Source organism: Pleurodeles waltl, chromosome 12 (assembly GCF_031143425.1).
Source record: "Pleurodeles waltl isolate 20211129_DDA chromosome 12, aPleWal1.hap1.20221129, whole genome shotgun sequence".
Taxonomy (NCBI): Eukaryota; Metazoa; Chordata; class Amphibia; order Caudata; family Salamandridae; genus Pleurodeles; species Pleurodeles waltl.
In genome coordinates this window covers 511,550,522-511,565,500 of record NC_090451.1, presented here as the reverse complement: position 1 = coordinate 511,565,500, position 14,979 = coordinate 511,550,522, and the positions used below count along the sequence as shown (strand labels likewise).

The 14,979-nt window shown below is 41.4% G+C and overlaps 1 protein-coding gene across 3 annotated transcripts in view; it reads left to right on the top strand.

The window, feature by feature from the left end:
* Positions 1-14,979, top strand: part of CCDC102A (coiled-coil domain containing 102A) — a 272,741-nt gene that overhangs the window by 53,666 nt on the left and 204,096 nt on the right. The window contains exon 1 of one of the 3 annotated variants that reach the window (XM_069217332.1): positions 896-980. The exons of the other annotated variants lie outside the window; for them this stretch is intronic. The gene's annotated coding sequence lies outside the window, so the exon portion shown is untranslated. Of the gene's footprint in view, positions 1-895; positions 981-14,979 lie in introns of those variants that run through there. 3 annotated transcript variants of the gene reach the window in all.

Here is a 14,979-nt window from a genome sequence, read left to right as displayed (position 1 = left end):
GCATTTTTGAAAATTACTAATTATCTGAGCAGGAAACAGTGTGAACTTTGTTGTCATCTTCTGACATTTTTTGATGAATGAGAGAGTTTTGCGGGCCAATGAGAATTTATTTGCTCTTCTTTCATTGAAACATATTTAATGAGATCATAGAAAACACTGAGAGTGCTTGGAGGGCACACCTTACCCCCTGGAGTTAGGGCCAGTACTTTTAAAAGGCAAAGTAAAACAGCAGGCATAGATTGGTGCCTCATGGTGCCACCAAACAGTGGCAAAGGGTCCATGAAATGCCTTTCTTAAATGCCTTTGACGCATTGTTTTACCTGCCACTCTGAAAATCCTCAATTGTTCGTGAAAGCAGGGTGGACAGTATCCAGAATAGTGGAAAAGACCAGTTTACCTGGCAACAACGCCCACATTTAGCCACGGGTCTCCAAATTCCTAAAACTAAAATTTTTCTTTCAAACCCAAACAAAGGGAAGATGTTATTAATGTACCTCTAAACTATTTCTGCCCCGAAAATTAACCCTAAGCCAAACCCTAAAGAGAATCCAGTATGTGCTTTTCATAGGGCGGCATGATTGCATCCATACCCTGTCTTTAGTACCAGGTGGAAGTGGTCCATACTGATAGTTCAACACCGTTACAGTTATTACTGGATTGGGATAGTCGAGCTCCCAAGACAGGCGCACAACTGCCACTTTGCCCTCGAATATTACGCCCTTCATTTCCTTCCTTTAGAGGGGTACACAGAGTGCACAAACACAAAGTTCCCTTTATGGATATTTTAGTATCCAATCCAAACATTATTGCTGGCACACCACTACTATTTATCAATTATAATATAGTGGTTATTTTCTAGCCGTGTTAAAACCTTTCTCCTGTTTCTGTTTTGTAGATCTCATGTGAGACACAGAACACAGAGGAAACACAAGGCGTGAATAAACCACCAAGGGAGAGAAAAATTGCAGGTGGTGCAACCGGTAAACGGTTTGGAATATCTTAATTAGAAAGTGTTTCCCCACTGGCAGAAGAAAATCAGAGATTTAAAATTTTGTAGGTAGGGAGCTTATGAATCTCCGTAGGCATAGAAGGGCTTGAGGTATTGAAACAAAAATTATAAATAATGATAAAATTGATTTGTTACCTTGGCAGAAGTAAATAAATAAAAAATGGATGGCAGTAAATACATTGAAAATCAGATATCATCATAACACAATAGGAAATTACATTGGTTACCAGTGGCGCAGCATATCCAGTTTAAGTCGCTCTGTCTTACTTTTAAGGCAGTTCATGGAATAGGACCACGGTACCTGACTTCCAGACTCCTCCTGCATGTACCTAAAAGAAGCTTGAGGTCTTCCCAAGCTCACTTGATTCAGGTCCCTCGCACACATAAAGCCAAATGGGGAGACAAAGCTTTTACAGTAGCTGCAGCCAGAGGATGGAACGCTCTCCCACAGAATATTAGGCAAGAATCAGGTTATATGAAATTTAGGAAAATTGTGAAAACTTGGCTCATTCCTCGTTAATTTTTTTTGGTACATCTAGATCAGGGTCTTTGATTTAGTTTGTTTCTGTTTCTTCTATTGGATGTTTTTCTATCTTCATTATTTCTGTTATTTTTCTTATCCTCTGTTTATTTTTTACTACGTGCTTTCTTCCCAGCACTTCGATGCTCTTTGAGTAGGAACACGCTTTATAAATCTCGAATTACATTACATTACAATAAATAAGTAAGTGTTGTGATATATTTAAGAGAATTTTATTACAGAAGCATGCTGGCACTTATATGGAATTACGGTAATTTATTCAATCACCATAAAAATATTCAGGGATTTGGTGTATTAAATTAAAATGGATTTTGTATGTGAAATAAACAGGTTCTCTTAAGTTTATGGAAGATGAGATGATTTGGGAAGATGCTTTAGTCATTGTTAAACCTTAGTATTTAATAATATGGGTTGTAATACCAAAAAAATATATATCTTTCTTTTTAGTGATTTGTTGTCCATTAAGTATTTTTTGTCGTGGAGAAGGTGGGGTGAACCATTGGAAAGACCACAGAAACACTGTCAACAATTTTTTATAAACAATTGTATATGAGCAATTCTTATTGCATATATTGTCTGATAGGTGTTATTAACAAAGGTTTTTATGTACAAAATCAAATAAGGATACTTTTATACAAATATCATTGTATGAGTGTTTGTAACTGACTGAAATTTTTAATGTATAATAATATTGTGCAATAGGTTTTATAAACAAAAGTTTGATGTACAAAATTAATGAAGAAAGACTCAACAGTACTTAAGGATTGATTTGAATAAATGTATGCCTTTTTTAACTAACATATGAGTATAACAATAAATGGAAATATTATTATAAATAAGAAAAGGGTTGAAACAGGTGTGTTTTTTATTGTATGAAAGGTTTTAACACAGCTAGAACATAACCACTATATTATAATTGATAAATAGTAGTGGTGTGCCAGCAATAATTTTGGGGTTTGATACTAAAATATCCATAAAGGAAACTTTGTTTTTATATAATATAAATTAACCCCGTCCCTTTTTTGGTTTTGGGGGTTTCTCTCTTAAGTTTTTGGTGTACATATTGTGCAATCTACCCTGATGACTTCCTGTACAGTTGAAAAGCCGAACATGGCAGATGTGAACAGTGATATGAGCAGTGTAAGTCATTACATCCATGTTATCATGGATGTAATAATGGTAACATAGAAGAATTGAATCAGTATCTCCTTGTCGTTGCTCTCATTCAAGGCTTTTCTGGATTTCAATAACCTAAGAGATGCCTCCTTAACTGGCCTACTGATCCTGGAAGAAGAAATTGGTTTGTACAAAGCCACAATGTCCTCAGGTCCACGTGACGCCACTTCACTGGCAATTATTCTCACTCAGACTTGAACCAGATTCACACTTACTGAGGATAAGCAATGCTTTAGAGCCTTTTTAGGGTCGAGCCTGCGTTAAATGTGCTCGTGCATGCGTATCGCAGCAAGACGCTTTAGGTATAACAAAAGGGCTTGGAGGCCTGTCGACGTCATGTCAGTGTTTTTCATTGGTTGGTGGGCTTGCCTATTAAAATCTGCTTGCTTTCAATTCAATTCAAAACAATCTTTATTCGGATTTTACTCCATAAAAGAAAAACAGTCATATAAAGTGCTACCGTTGATTTCATGCATTCTCTATTTTCTCTATCACTAGCCCTCCAAGCTATTAAATGATTTTTCAGTTCTTTCTTACTAAATTGGAGAACTATGCCTGGGTTGTCTAAATTTGGTGTTAGATTTATACCTCTCAACAGATCTTTTAAGTGCATGAACCATGGGATTCTATCCCGATGTTCTAATGTAAGACCATCTTTAATAATCTTTCGGGTAAGATGCGTCCCTTCTTTTGACCAAATACCATGCCAAGCCGACAACGCATTTATATATATTAGATCCACCACATAGGGGCTGCCCAGTTCCTTGTGTACCATGTATGTGGAAGTGGTATTTGGGACTGCAAGTAATCTGTTAAAAATTTTATTCTCTAGCACTTGTAATGAATGGATCTCGGGCATCAAACCCCAAAGGGCAGAACCATATGTGATGCTGCTGATTGATTTACTTTTGTAGATTTGCAGAATTTCCCTTAGGGGTTTATTACCAATTTTTTGGGAGAATCTAAAGACTGCCTCAGTTGTCCTAATATACTTCATTTTGGTAATGTCTAGGTGTTGTTTCCAGTGACCCATATTAGAAAATTGTATACCCAGGTATGTAAATCCATTCACCTCTTCACATTTTTGGCCCTTAATAAAATAAGTTTTCTTCCTGGCCTTTCCCTGTCCACAAGTCATTACCACTGTTTTACTCATATTCAACATCATATCTCTTTCCTCCATAAATTCCATGAAGCCCTCCATTAGTTGCTGCAACCCATTTGCAGTTCGTGACAGCAAAACTGCATCATCTGCGTATAAAAGGATTGGGATAGAACATTCTCCTATTTTAGGGCTGTCAATTTTTATATTTTTTAGGTGGGCATCTACACCATTTATATAAAGAGAAAATAGGAGCGGCGCCAAAACACAACCTTGGCGTATTCCTCTCCCTATCCTAAAACCTGGCGTACATTCTCCATTTCTTCCATATCTCACCCGTGCTGTTAGATGGTTGTACAGTTGTGCCAAGAAGCTTATTATATCTGAGGGCGCACCCATATCTGTTAAAACTTTCCACAACTTAGCATGATTCACCAAATCAAAGGCACTACTAAGATCAGCAAAACAGAGGGAATACATGACCCTTCTTTGCCATTGTATATTTGCTTATTATTAAATTAAGGTTTATACATTGTTCCAGGGTACCAACCCCAGGCCTAAATCCCAATTGAGCCTCTGTAAGTATATGATTGTTAGTTGCCCATGTTTCTAATCTTTCTACAAGTACTCTTCCCAGCAATTTGACACAGGTATCCAAAAGTGAAATTGGCCGATAACATTTGGGGTCGCCTCTATGCCCCATTTAAAAAATAGGGACAATTATACTTTCACTCCATGATGTTAAAATATATCCCTTTGTCACACTCAGAAAGACTTGGGTCAGGATAGGGCACCATAACTCAACGTGTGTATAATAAGCATCTACTGGCACCCCGTCAGGGCCCGGCGCCTTCCCTTTCGGGCATCTTCCCATGGCAAATTTCACTTCCTCTAGACTAACTGGTTTCAAGAAGGGTGGATTGATCTCAATTATCCCATTATTTGGCGGGTGAATAGTCAGGTTCTCTGGGTTAAAAATTGAACCAAAATGAGAAAGCCATTCCAATAAAGGAACATGTACTGTTATTTCGGGTACATCACTATTTTTTAGGAAAGGTTGGTTGATTGTTTTCCAAAATAAAGTACTATCTCTTAGTGTCGTTGCTTGCTCAAGATTAGCCCATGCCCTAGCTCTCAATTGTGCCTTCCTGGTTTCTAATGCATGTTTGTAGTTAAAACGCTTAATAATTACTTCTCTATTTCTTGGTCGGGCCTGCAGGGCTTGTTTTAGTTCCTGGCTGGCTGATGAGCAATTGTGATCAAACCACCCCACTTTCCCGCTCTTTTTTTCCCACGATGCTCTCACTAAACTTCCTGCAATGGCGATTCTAAGTTGGTTAAAGGATCCTAGGATCGTATGTGGATTTTGATTGTATTCTGTACATATGATAATTTCTTGACGGTGTTGTGTCACAACTTTATTCATCACATCTGTTTCATTTATCCCAGTCCATTTCATCGCAAATCCATTTTCACTTCTTATTCCTATATCCATTGCTAATCGTTCACCTATATTAAAGGGTTTAGCTAATCTCATAGTCAGTATCAGGGGGTAATGATCACTATAAATAGTGGGCTCAATCTTCAATGAAACGACCGTATCCATATGGCTCTTTGACATTAGTATGTGATCAATTAATGAGAAATATCCTCTTCCTACAAACGATGGAAGCTTCTCTCCTTTGTGCCCATCTTGCTCCATCAGCTCTAGGTCATATCTAAATAGTATTTCATTCAATACAGTTCCATAGTTATTATGTAAAAAGTGCAATTGGGTACTTCCCCCCCCATCGTCGATGAATCCACATGTCTCCCCTATAGTATTCTTACATATCCAGATATTAAAATCTCCAGCCCATATTATTATGTAACTTAAAGTTATATCGTTTACAAAGGCCTGTAAGTCATCGTGGAGAGTCGATGCCACTAGTCTATTAGTACCATCAAATTTGTTGTTGTAATAGTTTATTAGTACAATTCCTAAGATCCCATCTATCCGAAAGTATAAAAACTGGTAGTAGGGGGAATCGAGGGAGGATTTCACCAATGAGTAGGGTACCAATGTTGAAATAAAAATTGCTAGACCCCCCTTTGCCCTTCCCCTGGCTGAGGCCGAGGCTGGTGAGGAGAATGTGGCATAACCTTCCATTGAGAAGGATCCCGTGTGCCATGTCTCTTGTAGGCAGATTATATGTGATGAACTTATTATAGTCTGCCATTCCTTCTCAGCCATTTTCGTTTTTACTCCAGCTATATTCCATGACATGAGTGTAATTAGGTCTCCTACTAGAGGTCTCCCATCTGACTCAGTGTCGCCATTACCACTTGGAGATTTTGATATGGGCACTATAGTGGTAGGTTGTGTTTTATTGTGCAGCGAAGTCGTTTTCCTACTCAATTCTCCTGCAGTCAATCTAGATCCTCCATGTTACTCAGGGGGGCAAAACGGTTGGAATACTCTAATTTATTATGCCTGTCCAAGATACTGGATGTATTCCCTGCCACCCCTGTGTTTATTATGCCTATGGTGTTCATCATTCTGTAAAAGTATCCTAGGGGAACAGCCATAATCTCCCTCCTCAGGTTTTTACAATTTCGATGTCTTGTATCCAAATCTGCTAGCAGTTGGCCCACAAAACGAGGATTACGAAAGTTGACCACGATACAATCTCCCTCTTCTTCCTCCAAATTTCCCACCCAGTCAACTCTCCTTGCATATAAGATCTCACGAAATAGTATATCTGGTGTACATATATTCCCTGACATCCAGTGTATTACCTTATTACGTATATCTGGCCAGGTCTCGACAATATATGGTCCAAGTTTGGTAACATTTTTAAGAATGATTGATTGTATATGGGGTAGCATCTGGTGGTAGTTGTAACACCTCTTTCACGGGTCTGTTCCTAGTCAGGGACTGGCGTCTGTGATTTCTATCCATAGGCTCCATTTGATTAATCATAGGTGCCTTGTGCTGAGGGATCTCTTCCTGTATGGGATGCCGGCATTTCATACTCCTTTTGTTGGAATCTGCAGACCCTATCTTTGCTCTATTCCTTAAGACTGCAGCCTCTTGATTCTCGTTTGATATAAGATCACTGCCAAGAGGTAGAGTTTTCGGTTTAGTCATTGAGTTAACACTTACTTCTATCTTGGTTATGCGTTCTTTTATCTCCTTAAATTCTGACAATATTTTTGTCTCTATATGATCTAACTTGCCATGCAGCTTCTTAAAAAGGGTTTCCACACGTTTTTGTAGGGGACCATCGTTATCTGATGATAGTACTACTGCATGACCCGCATGGATTTGTGTAATTTTTTGGTTACTCTTAGGAAGCTGTGAGTGTACTAGCATGGACTTGGATTTGGTAATCTGACTACTTTTTTTCTTGGGTGGTGAAAGGATTTGGTCGTCTGTACTGTTTAGTGAGTCAGTTTCCTCTATTATATCTGTAGGAAGTAAGGGGCCTGGAGAGAATCTAGAATCTGGCCCAGTAAATTTTCCTTCTGGGGCTTTTAATTCAGAAGTTAAGCCTACAGCCTCAAAGGTCACTTCAGTGATGGCCTCATGTAGAACATTTTTTGTTGCCACTAAACGTGCTTCAGCATTAATGATTTCTTCGTTTATTTTTCCCATGGCATCTGTAAGGTAATTGTATTAGTGCTTCTCTGGGTTGTGGTATTCATACCATTCCCTATTTGGTTTTGCTTTCTTTTCCCCATTATGTATAAAGGGTTAACTATGTTAAGCACTCTTAGCTAGTCACAGACAGGGTATATACGATTTCTAAAACAAATGACAACAAAGTGTGCCCAAACCAGCCTTCTCCTGCTCTGGTGGGCACAAAGCAGGGGTACAAGAGAGTTATTTAGGGCTTCTGCTCTGACCACAGAGCTGAAACCGGCTACAAGTCTGAGTCCAAACGTCTCTTTACAGCCCTGAAGGAACCAATATCAGTAGGAGCCGGAAAAAGGATGTCAGGGGGGGTGGCCCAGCCTCTGTCAGGCGCTGACGGGCGCAGGACGGGCTCGCCCTTGGCCCGGGCTTCTCCCGGGCGCCGCCCGCGGTAGCGCGAGCGCGAACTTGTTTTTAAAGGGCTCCTGCCCTTGGATCGGTGGCCGCCTCCTCCTCTGGCAGCAAAAACGTGCTTGCTTTCATTAGTCAAAGGCATGCATACGTCATGCCTTTTCCGGTGGCTAGCCCTCCTCGAGCGCATCGACCAAGTACAGAAAACATGAGAGGCTCGCTGTTTTCTGTTGGCTCGTGGACTACTTTTTCTTTATTTTACTAGCGCGATTTCGCTTGGCAGAAGCCGAGTGCTTTACACAGTTAATTGCACTTTTTCGGGTTACGTGCATAAATGCACTTTTGCCGATAGGTGAAAAGTCGGGTTAGGAGTTTACAACGCTGTCAGCTCTAACATGAGCAAACGCGAGACCCGTTGCATTGCAAATGCTTGTTTTAATTTGACCCATTGGAATGTGGTTGACAATGCTCCATAAACGCCTGCAACGCTGCTTATATAGCTGACTTGTCAATCTCTTCAAGAAGCTTCCCTTTGAGCCTATGGCCAAGATGAGGGCATGTCCCTGCCTGACCAGCTGTGAGCGTCGCTTGGCATGGTAGTCTTCCCCACGTCATTTGTAAATGAAGATGCAGAGCTCACTCGCAAAAATTGGTTCAGAGAGCTATAATCTCCGTGCGGTTGAACCGGAATTGGTGAGGATGGCCTCTTCACAACTGAAAGCAGCCACTCTTGAACTGTGTACATGTCAATGAACACAGTCCTCCAGGAGGAAGTACTGAGTTCAACACCAGACTACCTGGAAAAATCCTGACAGCCTGACAAGATACTGAGCCCCAGGTCTCCATGATCTCCAGGCTAATGACTGCCAGCAAACAAAATATGGGCTGGTGCTTAGTTGTATGTTTCTAGCATTGTTCTTGTTGACCTCAATGACTGTAGAGATCCTTGGATCTGATAATTGTGTAGACTATATCAGTCATATTTTTGAAGTTTTCTTCTGAATGCTAGAACAATCTTTCCCAAGACAACACAACAACAATCTTTTTTACAGTAGTTTCCAGTTGATGCCAAACAACTTACCACCCAGAAAGGAAATCTTCAATGAAGGTGCTTTTTTGCCTTTTTTTTTTACCTTTTACTGCTTAGCAGTCACACATCAAGATATGAAACAGGCTGCTATTGACACCAATGCTGAGAAGGCTCATGTGTGTAGCTCACTACATGAAAGGTCAAACAGGAAATTGGTTGAAAGTGCCAGGTTTCTGTCAAAGCTGCCCATGAAGGAACTTAGCCAACAACTCTGCTGTTTGTGCTGTGTACTCTCCTTTCCTCAAAGCCTGGTTGGTGCCCACATAGCTGACAATCACTACCATTTTCCTTCGGACGTCCACTGTATTGGTTGGGGTAACATCTTCTGGGATCACTGATATCATATTTGTCTTGTCAGCATGGTATTAAGTTGCTTTTAATGAGGACCCACCACCTCTACATCATCCAGTATACTAATTCCCTGTTTAAGAATGAGAATAGATTGATGGACCCTGTTCTTCTATTTCTTTATTATCAGTGCCTCGCGATGCTAGCCATGCAGACATAGGGTCACTACAGTCTATTGTTTGCATTGAGGAAACTGTGCTAAACTTGCTTCCCTTCTTCTGTCAGCAGGATTACCATAGTATTCATTCTAGTGATCCAGAACTCAGCCCACGGTAGATCATTGGTTTGTGGACAATTTTATCTCCGGATTAAACATTCACCAAGGGAAATTGGGGAATAAAGATTGCACTATAGGTCTGTTACTAGGTGCCATAGCATGTTAATGTTGAGCATAGGAGATCACATTAGCTGTCCGGTTACAAAGTACCCGTGGTGAGTTTACCAAGAGCTTAGAGGCCGCCCACTGCTTGTCATAGATTGGCTTTGTCACTCTGATTTGCCTCTTATTTGACGGCTTTCCTTGCCGCAGCTGGTCCGTCTTGTGTTTGCCCCTTCCCTGTAACAAGGTCTGTTTACCATCTCTCTGATTGGACAGTTTATATCCTTCCACTGCTCACGTTTAAGGGACTGCTTTTTTTCTTGTTGCTTAAGTACTCCTCGATAGAGTGTGTGTTTTCAGGCTCTCTCCCTAGAGGGATTCTTCTCTCCCCTCCCCACCCTCTGTGTTGCTGTCTCCCTCGTGTTGCCAGCTCTCGTGTGTTTCTCCCAATGCCTCTGATGCCCTCCGGGGTGCTTTCACGCTTTTGTGCTTCTCTCCCCACCCCATGTTGCACTCCATCATGTGCAGCTTTTCAACAACCACACCTGCTACCCGCTGTTTCCCCACCCCAAAATCTCTCCCCCAAGTTAATGTTTTTTTTTTGGGGGGGGGGGGGGAGACTGGACAGCGAATTGCTGCCTCTCTTGCGGTTTTTGACGTATTTTCTAAATTGTTTTCAGCAATCCAACTCTGATCGGTGAATAAAAGAAAAATGTCTGCATCATTTTGTAGAAATGCACGAGTAATGACGTCACAACACACATTTTTTTAGCTTTTTTTATGCCCCCTTTTGCCCGTGCCCTTGCAGCATCTGGCTCATGTTCGTCAAAAGACATGAGCGAAGCCAGTAGGTCCCAAAGACGAGAGCTATTGATTTTGCCAATGTTTGTTTTCATCATGCAGTAACCACCAGCATTTTGTTAGACGTACCAGCTAACTAATGTTCCCAGTTGCAAAAAGTGAAATGAGTGAAAACCAATCAATCAGTTTTTATTGCATGGTTCATAAAAAACGGTTACAAAACATACATATGGAATGGTTCAAGTATACGACTGTATAAAAAACCCCGGTGCATTTAAAAAAGAAAGGAAACCAGATTCGATCTGATCGAGGCTGAAGGAGCTGATGGAAACGTGTAGTTATGAGCGAGAGGCAGGTGGAGCCCCAGTCGGTTCCTGGGTCTCTGCCAACCATGTCCGGGGCCTGCTTTGTAATGCCCGCTTTTGCTAGCTTCGCCAAAACTGCATTGCAAAAATGTATAAAACCGCGGCCAGTCGCGTCTCCCTTGAGTTAAAACTTAATGCTGTTAGTGCCAGTGAGCAGGATCTGATGTTTCAGCGTCTAATAGATGGAACTAAACATTTGGATTGTTCAATTAAAAAACCATGACAGCAGCAAATTAGTGGGATAGCGAGCCTTCCCAGTAAGGACACACACTGCAGTTCGTTTATTGCCGGATGACTTTCCAGTATTCCCTAGTGGCCGAAATGAAAAACGATCTTCCACTTTTTCGACTCTGGCATAATTGAAAAATCAAGAAAAGGTTCTGTTTCCCTAAAGACTTGGCGGCTGGCAGCCCTCCAGCGGAGTTTTTTTAAGTGAATCTCCCTTAGCTCTGGTCAGGACCTGTAAACCAGGCTCTAAAAACACAGTGCTGGAAGTGTATCTTCCTGACACATTCTCAAGATGGTATTACATTTCCACCCTCGAATCAGATGGGCCTTCCCGCGTAATGAAGTCCCACAAAAAAGTGTGGAAAGAGATATGGTGTTTTTTTGTGTGAGGAGATCGGAGATATTTCATTCTAATGATAAAATCATGAGCTTCACCGTAGATGGTCATAACTGTTATGTATGGGGCAATAGTCTCAACTGTTATTTACAGCATCTGGAAATTGCAAAACGGATGCTTCAAAGCGCTTTTCTATAATGAGTTATTGTATGCTACCAGCTGTTGGTAAAATGCGAATACTGTGGTTTGTGAAGGTGTCGGACTGACACTGTTCCTCATTTCTGAGCATGATTTCATTAACTTGTCTTTCATTAGGTGCCTCCCGCTGTTACTTCCACATGAAACGCCTCTGATCTAAATGTATTCGCCCCCCCTCAAACAACTAAAAAATGTGTTTAACAACACTTCTGATACAATGGTGTAGAATTCGCTAGGATTTTACCTTTACCTTGTATTCCGCCTTCACTTGAAAGAGGTAGTGTAGTTGCAGGCCTGAAGCATAAAAGCAGAATCTGGAGTGTAAAAATGAAACCCGCCAAAAAGCAGTTAGTAATTTGTTTCCACGACGTACTGGAATTCTTCAGTACACGTGCCATACTTTAGTGGTTTTCTAACACTTCTCTGAAGTGTTGTTATTGGATATGAGGGAGCTGTGATGCTCTGAAGATTTGTAATGTGCTAAATTCCAAAGCCACTAAGCATTTACATTTATGAGGGACCTCTCCCATCTTAGCCGTGACTTCAGTGACACTGGTGTTACACTGCAACGTAGGGTCAGACTTTGCACCAAAATAGACTAAATTGTGTGGCAAGAAATGGCAAATTCTGTGGTGTGATATGGCACACTCTGTGGCGGTACTATTTCTCTGTTTTGTCATTTTAGCACTCAGTAATACTGTGAGCACACTTGTCACCTCAGTAGTACTAATCTAACCTTCGTAGAGAAAACAGAAAATAAACAGTGGTAAAACATTGGGAGGGATCCGCCACTGCAGAGCAACACCACTGTGCTTTTTTGAAAACTTTTGTTCAGTTTGAGCGATTTTTATTTCTTGTTGTTTTGAGCACAGCAAAGTATTCTACATTTGGTGAATTGTGCGGTAAATCCATTATTATGCAGAAAATAAGACTTTCAGAATTCGACTGGCCCTTATTGTAGTGGAGTAGACATTGTTTGGGGTGCAGAGGTAATGTCATCTAAGTATTCTGTGGATAGCAGCTCTTCAAAGCACTAGGGCACCCTTTTCGGTCGCCAGCTTTACACGGGCGATATTTTACCTAGAGCTCCATTATATGGATAGTGGGATTTTGGAAACAAATGTTTTTCTATTTTCCCGCCCAGCACCTTTACGCACCTTTTATTTTCAAGCTTTGAATATTTCGGACAATGTTCCTGTTAGGGTTCTTATCTGCGGTTACTGTGCCTATCCTAATTGTTCTGAAATGGGAAGTTTTTCTCCCAGACACTTTAGTATTTATTATATATCCTAGTGGGGGTACAATCCCAGGCCAGCTCACTGATTTGTCAGTCACAAATAAAAAAAACTAAATAGGCTAGGAAGACTCGTGACTTTTGGCGTCTCTGAGGTGTGGGATCTGTTCTGCTCTTTCACTAGTTATTTTTGGTGAAAAATTAGTGGAGAAACTGTGTTACAACCAGGCCTTTTGCGTTTTGGCAAAGCCCACTATGTACAGGTGATTTATGGTGATCAGTGATCCAGATTGAATTTTTGTTGCATTGACGCCAGCTCCTCTGGTGTAGTATTGGCTTTTTAGCTTTCCATGGATGTAAAATCTGTCTTCCTTATTTATCCTTCTGTTGTGTACTCAGCGGTTGGCATATTTGCTCCTGAGTTTTCGAATGCATGTTTGAAAATTTGGGTTTATCTTACTCACTACTCTTAGAAGGTTAACAAAAAAAATGCAATACCTACACTTGCTCAGGCAGGAGCGTGTAGTAGAGTCTACATCCTTTACGTGCAGTGCTTAGAGCCCATGAATAAACCTTACTTATTGACTGAAAGTTATTACAATTTTTAATGTGTACTAATAATGCGTGGCACTGTACCTCACTCAATCACTCCCTCCATTCATCACAGACTCCTCATACTCTATGGTTTTCAAGCTATGCCTCCATTATTCACAAATCCAGTCACTTCTTAACTTTGCCCTAGGTTGTTACAGATGACCAGTTTTCCACCTGGTCTTCGAGTATGCATGGATCTGCCGTTCCTCCCGTGTAAACAGTTATGAACAGCACAGTGTGCGGGTGCTGCTCCAGTAGCGGGATACAGGTACTCTATCCAGGACCTTGTCCACCTTACCTCAGCAGCCATGCTGGCAAGCCCCAACTCCTGTGTCTTGGCCAGGCATCCAGGGCACCCTTGGGCAAACCAAGTTCTAACTGGATGCCCAGTGAGTTGCACACTTCCCGCTGCACCATCCTTTGGATAACTAGTCTGCAGTCTTCTCACCACACAACTGGACAACGTGATCACTTCTATGGAAGGCCTCCATTTTAACTGCTGAAAGGACATCAGTTAGCTCAGTGAGGTGGTTCACTCTGTTAAAGCTGGTTCAGTAACGGGATGACCTTCACCTCCACAAGGGCAACCAATGGATCCTTGAAGCCAATATCCAGCTTCCCAGTTTTCTAAAACTGCTCGGGATTTAGTTCTTAACTCTTTAGAGAACGGCTCGTGGGCACATTTTCACTGAAGTCCGTAGGTTCTCCAAGATCCAGGTAACAGTTGCACTCAGTGCTGATTGTCCTAGTGCGGTTTAGTTGTACTCTAAGATATGAACTGCTCTTTCCTCAGAAACTAGAGGTGCTCAGTGCTGGTGCAGTCTCTTTGAATGACTCTGATTTCACACAACCTTCTGATGACTTAATAGACTTCGGTTTCATGATATTCATGTTTGTTCAGTGGATTTTGTATGATGTTTCTACCTTTTGTGAGCTACAGTGATGCATCCAATAAAGAGAAAGTCATAATTTGGTTTCTCTTTAAGGATAATGTATGCCCTAACACAGAAGTAATTTGCAAGTCCAAAGGGTACCCTAGACTGCACAGATAGGTAAACAGACATTTACACAGACATGGGTTTTCCTCTGCCAGGATCACATAGACACAGACGAGCATGCATCAGTGGCCCGTGCGCACACAAAGATAGGTATATGCCAACAACGACAGACGTACGCCATCACCTTCACCCAAACAGGCACAACGACAAATGTCCACTTAGACAGGACACGGGCACATGCCCACACAGCCTGGCAGATACTGTATGGGAAACCCCTGGCCACACACAGAGATATACACACACCACTCAGCCCTTGATTACCCTCCCCCCAAAGGCAGCTGGCAGGCTTCCAAGCCCTTTGATTTCCCTGTGGCACTTCATAGTTTGAGCTGTGGGATGAAAGAGAGACTGGGAAGTTGTTGGCAGCAGCTGGATTTCTCTGCTGCACATGTAGATATGCTGTGTGCTCCAGTGTGTCTTATTACTTGGATGTATACTTATGATAAAACACGGTACCCTACACGGTCTATGATCAGAGGAGCCCGCCATCTATTTTCCCCATATTTTGGCCTTCAGCTGCATTGGTGTTCTGATGGGCTTAGGCCAGGAGCA